General features: G+C 31.9%; 1 long non-coding RNA gene across 1 annotated transcript in view; it reads right to left on the bottom strand.

Annotated features, from left to right (window-relative positions):
* LOC108908920 overlaps positions 1-15,932 on the bottom strand; it is a 336,859-nt gene that overhangs the window by 230,505 nt on the left and 90,422 nt on the right. The window lies entirely within an intron of this gene.

A 15,932-nucleotide genomic window follows, 5' to 3' on the forward strand; every position in this document is an offset into this window, starting at 1 on the left:
TTACTACGAGATAAAGTACACAATTTTGAACAGTTGTTGTTCTACTCGTTTTTCCTTGACAACGTACTATTTAACATTTACTAATTACATTTATCACAAGTAAGAATTATTATTAATAACAAATAAAAGTAATAACAGGATTCCCTAAAATAAAGTAGCTGAAATAAACCTGCTTATTTATTACTTCATTAAATTCTGCTCGTTTTTTGTGCGTAAACATTTTGTGCACGCTGATTATGCGTGCATTACGCTAGGTCAGGCATTATAGTCGACCATATTTCAGTGGCGTGTAGATAAATATTTTTAAATAATTCTGTGTCCTTTCTGATATTTTGATACTAGTGTTTGGTACATGTAACACACACTGTGTCCTTGATTGAGGTACCGCACTTTTGTAAACTTTTTTTGAAAAAAATTTGTTCCTGATAAAAAATTTTGTTTATCTCGGGAAGCCATGGACAGTAATCAAATATAATAAATAAAACGTAAAGGGCGTCCAAAAATTTTCAAAGTGAGAAATTTTCCCTACGCAAGTGCCTTTAACTTTCGTTTTTGCTATAAACTGTATTTAACAAAGTTGTTTGAAAACTCGAGAAATACTTAAATACGGGGTTTAGTCAGAAAAGAAGAATAATCACATTTTGCAATTAAGAAGACGAGATTTTTAACTATCTTATTTAAAGCATACAGAAATTATGAAAAATAAGTAAACTTCGATTTTAAATTAGAAGCATGCAAATCATATAAAAGTAGCTTTTCTAATTAAAACAATAAAAATAACAAATTAGAACTGGAATTAACAATAAGGAAGTAAGTCCTATTCAACTTGTAAATCTCCAAGTAATACACATTTTTCTAATCTTTTTCTAAATTCCTTGTACACAGAGAGATAATTTCTTTGTTTATGGTGGCAACAGCTTCCTGAATTTTTTGCTTAAGTAACAATGTTATCGCCAAAATCGTTTGAATAGACTTTTTGCTCTAGGTGTCCCCATAAGAAATAATAGAATGGGGACAAATCTGGTGCCCGTGCAGACCAAGGTATTAGTCCATAGCGTCCGATCCACTTGTTCGGGAAGTGAACGTCAAGCCAGTTTCTCACTAGAAGTGTGGAATATGCAGGGCATCCGTCTTGTTGAAATATTTGTTTTCTTCTGAACTCTAGTTCTTTGTCTAGTTCTGCCAAATCAAAATTATTGAGAATTTCAAAATACTCGTATGAATTTTGATTAAGATTTTCTTCCAAAAAGTAAGGACGAAGATAAGCAAAACTTTTTATCAAGATTAACTTTATCTCAAAAAATCACCAGTAATAATAAGTAATAATAATTTGCACCATAAAGGAGGTAAGTATTATTTACCAGTCGAGGACGATTTTGCGCCCGAGCGGAGCGAGGGCTGGCAATAGAGTCCGAGACTGGTAAATTATACTTAACTGCTGCGTGATGTATAACATTTTGTCTGCTCCCACAGTTCTTTATGGCTCATGAAATAAAGATTAGGTTTTATTTTTGACATTTCTTAATCAATTCATTTTGACATTATTCGAAATCTTGCAAAGTCGCCTTGGTTGTTTAGATTTTGTCCATTCTAAAATTTTTATAAACAAAGCTACATAAAAGTTGCAATTTTGCCGGTTTTGAATTATTATTTCTAAATGAGTGAAATAGAAAATGCAGCAAATGCCGCCTGCGAACTTTTATTGCCCGAGAAGTCGAAAGTGCGCCGCGGACGAGCATATAGAAATTTCAAAGAATAGTGCCAGAACAAAAATACTGGTGTTTCTGAAATGTCACCGGTAGCATATTTCATGGAGAAGTCAAGAACTTTAAAGTCACCGCGAGTTTGTGGAGTGAATATTCAATGATTAAGTCAACTATTTTCATAGAGGAGAACGTGAATATATCAAAATACTCCGAACTGAGGGCATTTTTGCAACGTAAGAATGGCGGCTATACAGGTGTATAGCCGTCATTCTTGCCGCCAAAAACGTTTGACTTTTTAGTAAAAAGTCAAACGTTTTGACAAGAGAACAAATCAACGATTTTCTCGTTTAGGCACCCGATAAAACATATTTGCTAACGAAGGTAGTGACGGTCTGAGGCATTGCAGGAGCATGCCGTTCTGATGAATTATGCAAACTTACTTCGGACGTCAATTTCAAAAATTTAGATGACATTATTGTAGCTACAATTCCAGATTCTAAAAATGGTATGTCACGTACATTTACAATTACTTCTCGTCTGGGTTCTGTTTCTCACCTAGAAATTCTCAAGAAATATGTCAAGGTTAGATTGGAAATTAAAACTGAAATTTTATGCTTTCTTATGCGCTATTAAGCAGGTAGATGCTACAACCAAGCAGTCAGCAAGAATACCCTTTCTATGATTCCTAATAAGATTGCACAGCTTTTGGAACTAGAACATCCCGAAACATATACAGGTCATTCAATCCGAAGAACATCGGCAACGTTACTGGCTAATACAGGAGTTGATGTATTAACTATCAAGAGACATGGTAGGTAGAAATCAGCCACAATTGCAGAAAATTACTCATTTTTATAATTAATGTATAACTTATGTTAACTGTTATTATATAAATAACCAAAGCCGTGTCAATTTCTAGGTTACGGAAATCCTGCAAAAATTTTAAAAAGTGGATAATGTGAGTTTTGTATCTATACCCCTCATATTTTAAATTTGCTCTTACCAAATACAATACTAGAAAATTGGAACACTCTGTACACCCCAGCATCTTGAAGACACTTTCTCGGCAACTAATTATATCCACACGATTGTATGTAAACTTGTAACCCGTCCTTTTCCGTTGTTAAACGGTCAAGAAATCCTTGTCGCTGTCGGTAGGAAGGAAGTGGGTGTTAACTAAGACCAAAGTCTCATTCTAAGGCCTGACTTGCAGTTTTTAACGGCATGATACATTATCTAGTCATCTGCCGTAACCAGAATCGACCCCGCGCGTCGGCACACGTTTGGTAAATTTGATAAATTGACAGCGACTCATTATCGCCATTATGTGGTGATTTTACGGACGTCGATTCTTTGGAATCTTTTATTTTTCTTCAAATATATAATTAGTCAAAGACGCAGGTGTTACAACAATCCCAAAAGGGGAAGGGATAAAAATCGGAGGTGTACCAATACAATGCCTAATTGATTATACAGGGCGTACAGTCTTGGTAACAACTAGAAACCGAGCTTTCTTCATAAATATTGAACAATTAATTATTATTTTTACAAAGTTAATTGCGCCCGAGCGGAGCGAGAGCTGGCAATAGAATCTGAGACTGGTAAATTATACTTAACTGCTGCGTGATGTATAACATTTTATCTGCTGCAGTTCTTTATGGTTCATGAAATAAAGATTAGGTTTTATTTTTTGACATTTCTTAATCAATTCATTTTGACGTTATTCGAAATCTTGCAAAGTCGTCTTGGTTGTTTGGATTTTGTTGTTTCTAAGGTGTTTATAGCTACATAAAAGTTGCTATTTTGCTGGTTTTGAATTATTATTTGTAAATGAGTGATTTTCAAATAGAAAGTGCAGCAAATGCTGCCTGCGAATTTTTAGTGCCCGATAAGTCGAAAGTGAGCTACGGATAAGCATACAGAATTAGATTGGACATTAAAACTGAAATATCACGATTTTTTATGAGCTATCAAGCAGGTAGATGTTTTTAGCAGTTTTTGAAACTAAAACGTCCTGAAACATATACAGACCATCCATTTCGAAAAACATCGGCAACGTTACTGACTAATACAGGAGTTGATGTATTAGCAATCAACAGACATGGTGGGAGGAAATCAGCCACAATTGCAGAAAGTTATGTTGCTGACAGTTTAAGTAACAAAAATGAAATTCTACGGTAAAATCCACTTAGATACAATGTATTAATAACGTATTTACTATAGTGGGAGCAGATAAAATACATTGGCTACTGGCATGTTGATTTTAAAGAATAAATTTTCACTTCCAGCGCTGATTGAACTTTGAAAAAAGTTTAATTGTTAATTAATAAATTATATGACTGAGTATGTACTACGTTTTTTAAACAATGTTTTGTTACAGTCATAATTTAATTAACTTTCCAATAACGTAATAAACTTGAAACCAGCGCAAGAATCAACCTTTTTAGATGGAAAAAAGTATTTTTCTTGAAATATCTTATATTATATTATTCTTTAAATTCAGTGAACCTTCTAAGAGGCTCCATCTCGGCACTTGTCTATTGTTTATTATTTTTTTACAACCGTTATAAAACGAGCTGCAAAATAGTTTAACTGCAACAACAATTTGTCTTGGTACAGCACTTACACAATTGTACAATTAATTTTACAATTACATAAAATTGTTAAATAATATTTCTTGTCGGACGTGTTGAGACATTATTAACATTACTTCACTAATTGTTACTTCACATGAGTCGTTATAGACACACTGAGAAAAACAATTTGAGTGTTGAATATAGAACTAGTGACCCATATAAGTTGTGTACCGCAAACTTTCTCTTCCTCTTCGAGAGGAAAAACAAAGTAAGGCTTATAAATATGGTACATATAAGAGATGATATTATATTTCATTCAAAAAATAATTGTTTAAACGAGTGTTAACAATACGGTTAATAATATGAAAAGATATTCTGCAAGTTGTTATTGCAGGTGTTATTTTAATTACAGATAAGAAATCTTCTTACTGTTTTTGAAGATAAATTTTATTTTCAATGTCTTCCAAAATTTTAATTACAAAATTTTCAAGATATTAAATGTATAATAAAAATTATATACTATTAAAAAGTAGGTAATAATTTTTTAGACTTTTGTTGATTTATTTATATTTCGAACAAATCCCTGTACATTATTTTTGTGAAATATATAATTTATTTAACTATGTAACAATTAAAAAAATAAAACGTTCTGTTAGAAAGAACAATAGGATTTAAATGTCTTTATCTAATTTTCAAAATCCCCACTGGTATCGAAATTCTAGGCTTTCTCTCCCATTATGATCATTTGAATGAATGTTTCATCATCATTGAATTGTCCAAGTAGTTACCGACAAACGTACACATAATTTTCTTTCTGTTATTCAGATATCAAACGAGGAACACATTTTGCTGCAAGTCGATGCAGGTTCAATTTTTCGGTCAAAACTTCATGGCATGGCCCAGCTGAGATGCTAACCTCTTCTGCAATTTCTCTGACAGTTAATCAGCGTATTTGCATGTACCAGATTTTTGACTTTCTGCACGAGGTCGAGGATTATCTTCAACTTCGCCACTTTTAAATCGTGAAAACCATTCTAAAAATTGAAATGTTTCCGTGAAAGTTTCATCCAGTTTCACGCAAAATTTTACGTTGCATTTCGATCATTTCAAAAATCGTCACTAACACTTTGTGAGTACCCATATTAAGTATTACGTCAAGAGCACCAGCCTGACTGACCTAATAGTTGCAAGGACAAAGAACAGACGCGGGACGCACCACGGTTCCAGGAAAGGTCCACGGCAGATTGGCGCCAGGACCAGATACATATACATGCGCGCAAGTCCATACCAAGACTTTCCAGCGAACGCTCGCCCCGACAACACTTCTTCTTCACTAACTTTGTTTTCAATAAAAATACTTTTATTTTTACTGTTGAGAGAGAGTTTTATTTTGCTGCACACAGAAAGCAACCGTCAAGTTGCACTCAAATAACAATATCACGCAAACTAAATAAGGTATTAACAAACCAGGAACACTTTCTGATCAGACCTAGTACTGTTCAATGAATTTTTGTCTTTAAATACATTATTTCTACAAGTTTCATTAATTAATGTAGTGAAATATTTTCACAGGTATTTGATTATACAGTAAACTAAACCTACAATAATGCTGATAACTTATGCAGTGCGACAAATAAAAGTTTCAAGCAAAACTTTTTGTTAGTGTAGATGCCCATTATAGAAAATATGTCTCAACTAATCTCGGTATCTTTGTTTTAAGCAGGCGTTATGCTTCTCAGCAAGAACAAAAATTTCCACTACTTGCTAATTCTTCAGCAAATAATCTAATAACCTTTCTAATTGCAAAGAATTTTGCATGGACAATTCGTCATTGTGATTATAATAAAACCGCAAACGGGTTAAATATTTAGAACAAAACACTTTCACATCAGTCACAACAAATTAATATACTGTAATTTGTTTGCCAACAGATATAAAAAATACGAATATCAGAGAAATCAATATTAGAAATAAGAATCCAATTTAAAACGAGATACCTCAAGTTTTTCTTTATTCTAATATTTTTGCATAGATAATTTGACGGTTCATTTCCAGAATAATTTATTTTTAAACGGGAATGATATCTTTTATCAAAGCAATCAATTTAATTCGTATTATGATCTCTGCACGTAGCAACTCAGTGTTTTAATTTATTACATCTGTAATCAAAAAAGTGTTTATATCCTCTGTTTATTCAAGGGACGTCATAAAAATCATTGGTATTTATCTGATCTATCTGACTGGCTGTAATTATAATGTAAATAGTAGCTGAAATATTTATTTTGGGTTTTTTACGAGCCTTATCTTCCTGTGAATTACAAACTGACGTGGTGTCAAATAAAACGATATTTCTTAATATAAATCCGTGTATTTGAAGGAATGAGGAAGAAACGAATAATCAATTTGCAAATATATATAATAAATAAATGTGGCAAAAGTAATTGCGAAATGTTTTGCGCACTGCTGTCGATAATTTGGTTTGTTCCCGATTATATTAAAAAAAACGTATTAAATTAACGTTTTAGTAAAGTTTTTTTGATATTTAATGAATGCTTACATAAACAGAATAAAACAAATGACGTTAATTATTTTTATGTAAAACAACTGTAGGCATGCAAATTATAATAATTATTATATTTTCCATAGCCAATTAGTAGTAGTATTTTTGAAGGTTACTCTAAAAAAACGTAATGACGTTTGCACTAACTGTAAGATAATATTCATTATTTTTATCAAGTCTTCTTTATATTCATATTTGTAGGTACATTTACTTTGGAATTATTTAAATACTAACATTAATATTTCGATTTAATAATATAATAATATACCCATGCTCCAAAAAGACTACAAATAAAAAAGTTATGTTCAATTTTCTAGCCACTAATAACAACAAAAAGTAAAACAGAGTAAAATCATCTAAAGTATTGTTGTAAAAAAAGACAGACAGATATAATTCTATGCACAATTCAAGTATATTTCTATACTATATTATTACTATACTTCACAAGCCTATGCAGTGATTGCCTATCCAATTTTGTTTCTATTTATAAATAAATAGGTAACAAAGAAACTGTACAACTCATTAAAAGTCCAATTGTAGCTTACTCTCTGATTGCTAAAATTGAAGTAAATAATAGATAAATATATTACTTAAAATCATATTAAATCTTATAGATATAAGTTTCTTTATATACAGGGTGTCTCACGGTGATGAGACATTATACATATTTCAGAGACTTCTTCGATTTTAATTTTGAAAATTTGGGCAATGGTGTTTTCGGGCACGCCTTGCTTATCTGAAATAATGGCGTCCACCTAACGCTTCCGGTTACACCTGAAGTTGACGCCATCTTCGTTATTTTAAATGGAACACCCTGTATATTATTGCAATTTTTTGGATTCTACGTCAATTTCTAGGTGAACTTTCATAAAGGTTTCCTATTCTTAAAGTTAACCATTTTCGATATATTTAATTTTTTCAAAAAAAAAATTAAAAAAGCGCTGCCTAATTCAAAAAAATGTGTATTTTACAATAATAAATTTTACAATAATAAAGTTACAGCGATAAAATTTATACTTGACATAACTACAATTCTAAGCTTACCTGCCATAATTTCAAAATGATGATTTCATACAGGGTGCTAGAAATTTAATGCCGAATTTAGTCAACTTTAAACCATCTTAACTTATATTTTCTTTAATGGAACACCCTGTATATTTGCGCAACCTGATGAACAATTTTATTCTCTTTCGAATGGTATAACGGTTCTCTATACCTATCTCTTCTGGTATTTACTGTTTTCCGTGCAGACGCATAATTTCTTGCGAGGATGGCTGTTTGTTTATTTTGTGCAACAACGACTAATAGTTCAAACGCCAATATAAAAATGTCACGCTACTGACACCTATCGAGAATTAAAAATACAACGAAGCAAGTATTTTCAAGAGTTTATTTAAAAACACAGGAATCTCATTTTTCTCATCTTCAGATCCATAGTACCTATCAAAAATATGAGAATAAAGTATGCCTAAACAATTCTTAAATATTGTTACAGAATCTTTTCGTTATACGTGCGAAAACACTCATTTTACGACCATTTTCAAAAAACAACCAGTAAATTCTTATATCAGTAGGCGTCTCGACTCATCGGGTATACCAAACTCCTCAATAAATCAGATAAAACTCATTAGCGTGCTGTAATACATTAATTAATTAATGGTGTTCCGATAACGAAGTGCCAGATTAACAAATGCATTCATTAAATAAGTTTCGCCTGATTCGATATGAACGGTTACCAATATGCATATTATCTGCATGGAATCCCGGTATCGGAAATTCTGCGTTGCATAGCTGACAAGCCTGTTAAAATACATAATTAAAATATTTCACTAAATATCGCTGAATTATATCTTTAATTATTAAGATCGTTATATCGTCATTTGGATTTTTTGCAAAGCGTCATTGAATACGAATTGGTATATTCCTGGTTGGAATTCTTCTATTGGAATTTAGCTTGAATACAATTATTGTTTTAATTGAAATACAATTAGAATTTACCTGCAATAGGATTTTACAAGAACACAAGTAGAATTTACAATGTAGTACTCTTGGAATTATTTTAAATACAATTGGAATCAATAGGAATACAACTATAATTAAATTACAATACAATTGATATTTGAAAGGAATACAGCTATGGTTTAATTGAAATACATTTAGAAGTTATCTGCGATATAATATTGGAACATAGCTAGAATGTTATCGACATTTAAATTTAATACAATTGGAATTTAAGTGAAATAGAATTGGAAATACAATTGGTATTTAATTGAAATACAGTTAAGGTTTAACTGCAATACAATAATTGGTATTAACTGAAATAAAATGGAATTTAACTATAATACAATTGAAAATGAATAAGAATGCAATACAATTGACATTTAATAGGAATTCGGCTGCAATTGAAAAATGCAATAATTAGATTTTAACTGCAATACAATAATGGAATTTAACTGGATAACTGCAATGTAAGTTTAATTCAACTGGAAATTAATTGTAATACAATTGGAATTGAGTGTAATAATTGGAATTAAACTGCAATACAACTGGAATCTGATGCAATTACATTTTAATTGAAATACAATTAGAATTTATTTGTAACATAATTAAAATTTAATGGGAATATAACTGGAATTTACCTGAAATACAACTGGAATTTTATGAAATACAATTGGAATTTAACTTCAATGCAACAGGAATTTAATTGAAATACAATTAGAATTTTATTGACTTGCACTTGAAATTTAATTGAAATACAATGGGAATGAAATAACTGCAGTACAATTGGAATTTTACTGGAATACGACTGGAATTCTACTGCAATGCAATTGAAATACAATTGAGAATACAATTGAAAATACAATTGAAAAAGTACATGCAGTGCAATTGGAATTTAACTGAAATACAATTGGAATCAAATAACTGTAACTATTGGAATTTAATGGGAATTTTACTGTTAGAATTCTACTGCAACGCAGTTGGAATTTAACTGAAATTAAATTGAAATCTGATAACAACAAAGCAATTGACATCAAATAATTGCAATGCTTTTGGAATTTAATAGTAATTTTACTGAAATGCAATTAAAATTCTACTATATTGCAGCTAGAATTTAACTGAAATAAAATTGGAATCTGATAACAGAAATGCAATTGGAATTTAATGGGAATTCAAACTGGAATTTATCTGAAATACAACTGGAATTCAACGAATATCAAACTAGAAAATTTAAATGTTTAATATTCCTCTTCGGTTCTTTTTAATCGATCTCCAAAACAAGTTTATCCTGCAGAGGATCGAACTGCGGTATTCATGCTTGCTATAAACACGGCCGGCATAGTCGGGATGGCCGAAATTAATTGATACAGCAACAAATAGGCCACCGTCAATTTTCGACGTCGAATTCCAATATTCACTCCTTTTGTCACCGCGCCCGCCGACTGATTGAGTCCGCAGAGGAGCGGGGTGTTTAATGAACGGTTTGGAGCAGAAATAAACAGACGAATGGTCATTACAATGATTAAGTGCGGCGCTGTAAATCACGCTGTTATTGCAGGATAACTGGTGGGCCGAGGATCAGAAGCGTTCCTAGGGGTAACTCGAACTAGAGGATATGCGACATCGGTAGAGAAATTGGTGTTTGTTGTGATAGGATCCATTAAATGAACATCCCTTAGTCGAAATAAGCGGTGTTTCATTTGCAGTCAATGAATCTTCTTTTCCTCCTCTTCTGCAGGTATTCTATTTCTCTTCAGATACTGAATCGCCTTATGGTACCCATCTTCGACAAAGTTTACCTTTTTTCCAAATATATCTCTTCTCCTTGAATGACGGTATTGTCGGAATTGAAATACAATTGGAATTTAATTGCAATACAACAGGAATTTAATTGAAATACAATGGGAATGAAATAATCGCAATACAATTGGAATTTAACGAGAATTTAATTGGAATTTATATGCAATACAATTGGAATTTTACTGGGATACGATTGGAATTCTACTGCAATGCAATTGAAATACAATTGAGAATACAATTGAAAATACAATTAAAAATACAATTGAAATAGTACCTGCAGTGCAATTGGAATTTAATTGAAATGCAATTGGAATCAAATAACTGTAGCTATTGGAATTTAATGGGAATTTTACTGTTAGAATTCTGCTGCATCGCGGTTGCAATTTAACTAAAATTAAATTGAAATCTGATAACAACAAAGCAATTGGAATCATATAATTGCAACGCTTTTGGAATTTAATGGAATGTGATTAAAATTCTACTATGTTGCAGTTGGAATTTAACTGAAATAAAATTGGAATTTGATAACAGCAATGCAATTGGAATTTAATGGGAATTCAAATTGGAATTTTATTTCCATACAATTGAAATATTATTGGAATGCAATTGGAATTTTCCTGCAGTGCAATTGGAATTCAACAGGAATTCAAGTGAAACTCTGTTTTTAGGGTAATATTATATTTCTCATTCTTTCCAAAGATGATAATTCTATTTCTGAATTATATAGATGAGGCTGAGGCTATACAATCATTCGCGACAATGTTGATGATATTTCAAGACAAATATGTATACACTTAGATGCAGGCAGTGATATTCTTACTTATGAACTTCCGAACTATGAAGCGATAAAGGCCATCTGCCAAAATGTAATTTATTCTCAAAATTGGCATGCTGATATCAAAAATAAAGTATTAATGTTGACGATATCCAAAAATCAAAATGTTTTCCTTAGAAATTAAATATTACTTCCGTTCTAGAACTAATAAATTAAAATTTAAAAGTCCATTAAGCAGGATAACTACTACACGTCGTCCACCCCCTCAAGCCACCCCTGCAACAACCTTCGCTGTCTGCTTGAAACATTGCCAGCAAACATAATATGTGTGTGTGCCTTTTCGTAATATTACCGCGACAGAAATGTTTGCCGAAAAATATTGAAATTTTAATCTGGAACGATGTATATTGCGCCATAATCTTTATTATGTACCTACTTTCGCTAACGTATCATAAATTAGATTTTTTCTTGAACACATCAAATGAGTATATGTATGGAAAAAGTTCAATATGTTCTAGTAGATTACAATTTTTTCGTAGAGTTACGAATTAATCAAGAAAGCACAGAATGTGTTTTAAAAAAATTATACAAAGAAATTAATATATTTTTATTAGATATCATATAAAAGTCAACATTTAATGACAGTTTTCGAGAAATGCCTTTTTCGTTCCAGTCAACTAAAGTTTTTAGCACTTAGAAAACACAATTAAAATGTTTTCGAGAAAAATGGTTCTACTATAAACTATACTCCTATTTTATAATTATGGGTGCCTAATGTTTTACACAAAATGTTAGTTATGGAAATGACGTAAAAAATAATGTGCCATTTATTCTTTGTTGACATTTTAACTATGCAGACTCTGTCGTACAATATTTGCGCAATTTTCCACTTCCTCAACGAATATCGACGGTTATCAACGTCACCCTCCCATATAGTCCTCTAGAATCACTCGACACATAATAATTTACCGATAAAAGGACTACCCTGTGGGATACCCCATGGAATTAAATCACAATAATTTCTGTATCAGTGACCAAACGTTGAGCAATGGTAGAAGTACCATTATTTATAATGGTCTGAAATGGTGGGGGAGACTGTATTGTTCGGAGGAATGCTAAGAATAGGGGAACCAAATATATTTCACCGGCAATGAGCCTAGTAGCAGCTTACATTTTGTAGCCCGGTGATTTTCGTTAAAATGTATAGTTATGTTCTGGCTTAACGTATAGGATTTACCAAACTGTGAAAGAGTCATTTTAAACATCTACTTTAAACTTTACTTTTTCCTTCGTGTACAAGAATTTAACTGTGGGAGTTTATATCTTCAGCTTTATATTGGCGAATATTCTGCGAGAATTGAAGACGACTTCCGGAATCTAAAGGCAGAATTTGTTAAATTGGGTGAATATAAACAGGATGAAGTAGTTGTTCGAAAATTACTATATGCACTACACTTTTAGAAACTATACACTGTAAAAAAAATTCACTCAAATTTCACTCAATTTTACTCAATAATGTATTAATTTCTGTCCACACCAGATTGAGTGAAATTTTCACTCTATTAGTATGAGTACAACTGAGTGAAACTATTGCATTCGAAATGAGTGCGGTTTAATCAAATCCGAGTTACTGCTAACTATCAATTGAGCGACTTTTAACTCTATTCTGAGTATATAAAACCAATTTAGAGTTAACTTTTCTCTAATATGTTTTAAATTTAACTATTATTGAGTCATTTTTTACTCAGACTTGGATTTTAATTAACTAAATATTGAGTGCAAAAATAAATCACTCATATATGATTAATTAGGATATGTAGTGTTGAAATTAGACGTTATACAGCGTGTTCTACAAATGATGAACTTTCAAATTAAGAGAGATATTGTAAAAATATTGTCTCAAATCTACATGTTTTTATAGTATATTAGCCCTTGAAGTTAAGGGATGGAAATCGGTATTTTGTACCTAATAATATTTCTGTATTTATTAAGTTTGTATAATTTTTTAGTAAAAGCCATATTATTTGAAATTAGGTCTACTAATGTGTACAATTTATTTATTTATTACTGACAATTAGTGAAAATAATGATAACTATTTTAATTTTTTATTCCAACAAAAATGCAATGTAAAAGTATCTATTACAAGATTCTGTGAATTAGAATTCATTATATTGTTTCTGATATCAAAAAAGTTACTTTTAGAACTATTTCAAGTTTTAATCGAAAGTGCATGATCTAATAAAAATTAATTAACACAGAACTATTACAAATAAAAATATTTTACAAAAGGGGAAAAATTTTTTACAAACCCTCATCTTTAAGAGGAAAAAAATATAATAGTTTAGGCATGTTAGTAGAAAACAACATCTTTATATCAACTCATTTAATAAATCGTCTACATGATTTTATCGAATATTCCATTAAGCAATTTTTCATATACAGTCGCCTCCGTTGCTAGCTTATCTACACATCATTTTGTATTATTCCTTCCTTAGTATTCATTTCTCATTATTCATATTATTCACTCATTATTCATATTATTCATTCCTCATTATTCATTCCCCATTATTATTCATTTCTCATTTTTCATTCCTCATTATTCCTCATTATTTCTCATTATTCATTCGCAATTATTATTCATTTCTCATTTCGCATTCCTCATTATTCCTCATTATTTCTCATTATTCATTCGCCATTATTATTCATTTCTCATTTCTCATTCCTCATTATTCATTCCTCATTATTCACTCCCCATTCATTCATTTCTCATTTCTCATTCATCATTATTCATTCTTTATTATTTCTCTTTATTCATTCCCCAATTTTATTCATTTCTCATTTTCATTCCTTATTATTCATTCCTCATTATTCATTCATTCATTTATTATTCGTTCCTTATTATTCATTCATTGTTTGTATTATTCCTTTCTTATTATTATTATGATCCAATCCTTATTATTCATTCATTGTTTGTATTATTCCTTTCTTATTATTATTATGATCCAAATTATTTCCAGGTTTTTATTAAGTGATAATAGATCGATATACATACTCAAAATATTAATAAGTACGACGTTTGTTTTTGTGTATCTCTACAGTTATTCAGCACCCAAAGCAATTTAAAAGACAATTAACTTAATGACACACAATATCATGGACTACAATAATGTATATACTTGCCTAAGACATTTTCCCGCGTCCCTGCCGAAGTTTCGCCGCATCGGACCGTGCTATCCAGCCGGCTCGGGGCGCATTCCCTCCGGCGGCCGGCCATCCGAGCGCACATCCGGCGTCCGCCCGACGGAGCATTGTTCTCCGCCGCCACAGCCGCCGTGATTCTGGCCGAGGCCCCTCGCTCTCCGTGGTACTGCGTCGCATCGCGGAATAACGGCCGAGCCGGTCGCCGCTGCTGCTGCGACATTTGCATAAATATCCAAGGTGACACCCTCTCGGTGTCCGGCATCGGGGGAGAAATTAATGTATCGGTGTTTAAATACTTTTCCGTTTAAGCACGAGACGATACAGAGCACTACAACTCCGATCTGAGAGAATCGAAAGGTGGGTGAAATAAGTGAATGTCCAACCGGACAGAGAAAACAGGTCTTGTCTCTCTTAAAATATTTAACAGGAGTCATTTGTCCATTTGCCACTATAATCCATTGAAAAATTGAGTAGTTGTTTCCGCAACATCATCATTGTTTATGAGGTTAGATGTCTTTTATATACCTAGATTTTTAGTGTCGAATAATATTTTATTCTTAGGAAAAATATGTTAACATGTTTGAATAAATTAAAAATTAGGTAACCCAATATACGGTAGGCCAATGTCATCATATGTAGTTCCGAAACTTCCTTCTAGAAACCCGTTGCTCAAGTATTATGATCGATGACTTGCACTAGGTCGTTATCGCTGAGTCCACTGGTGTAAGGCCTGGACTCCTCGGAAGCCTAGGCGTGATACCACCGCGACCCCTCATTCTGCATCCAAATTGCATGGTTAAAATGTGGAGATGCTATACCTTGCAGGAACCAAGCTCACCACAAAATGTCTAATGTCAAATTTCGCGGGAATGTTAAGTATGAGTTCCCTGTTATCCCTATTGGCTTACAAAATGTCCCTTCAATTTGTTACCGTACAGCTCTACTCAAACATTTCTGTCCAATGTAGTCAAAAATCGTGGACGTTCTTCACAAAACTCCCCTAACCATAAACCTACCTCCATTTCCTAAACTAATCCGTCAACAATTTAGTGAAAACATTCTCTTTATTTCACCAACCTAAATTCATTTCTAAAATCTGCTTAATGCTGAAGTTTCACAAAGAGATCCTCCAATTACAAACCCCATAAATTAGAGAGAATAATTATCTGCTAAATATTAATTACCAACACACTAGTTACATTACTTTTATTTCTGTTATCAGTAATTAGATTCATTATTAGCATGCATATGTATTCAAGCCTAAGGTACCATATTTATATTACCGGAAACTAGGATACGTATTTTCAATATTTTA

The sequence above is a fragment of the Anoplophora glabripennis genome, unplaced genomic scaffold (genome assembly GCF_000390285.2).
Source record: "Anoplophora glabripennis isolate ALB-LARVAE unplaced genomic scaffold, Agla_2.0 scaffold334, whole genome shotgun sequence".
NCBI classification, from domain to species: domain Eukaryota; kingdom Metazoa; phylum Arthropoda; class Insecta; order Coleoptera; family Cerambycidae; genus Anoplophora; species Anoplophora glabripennis.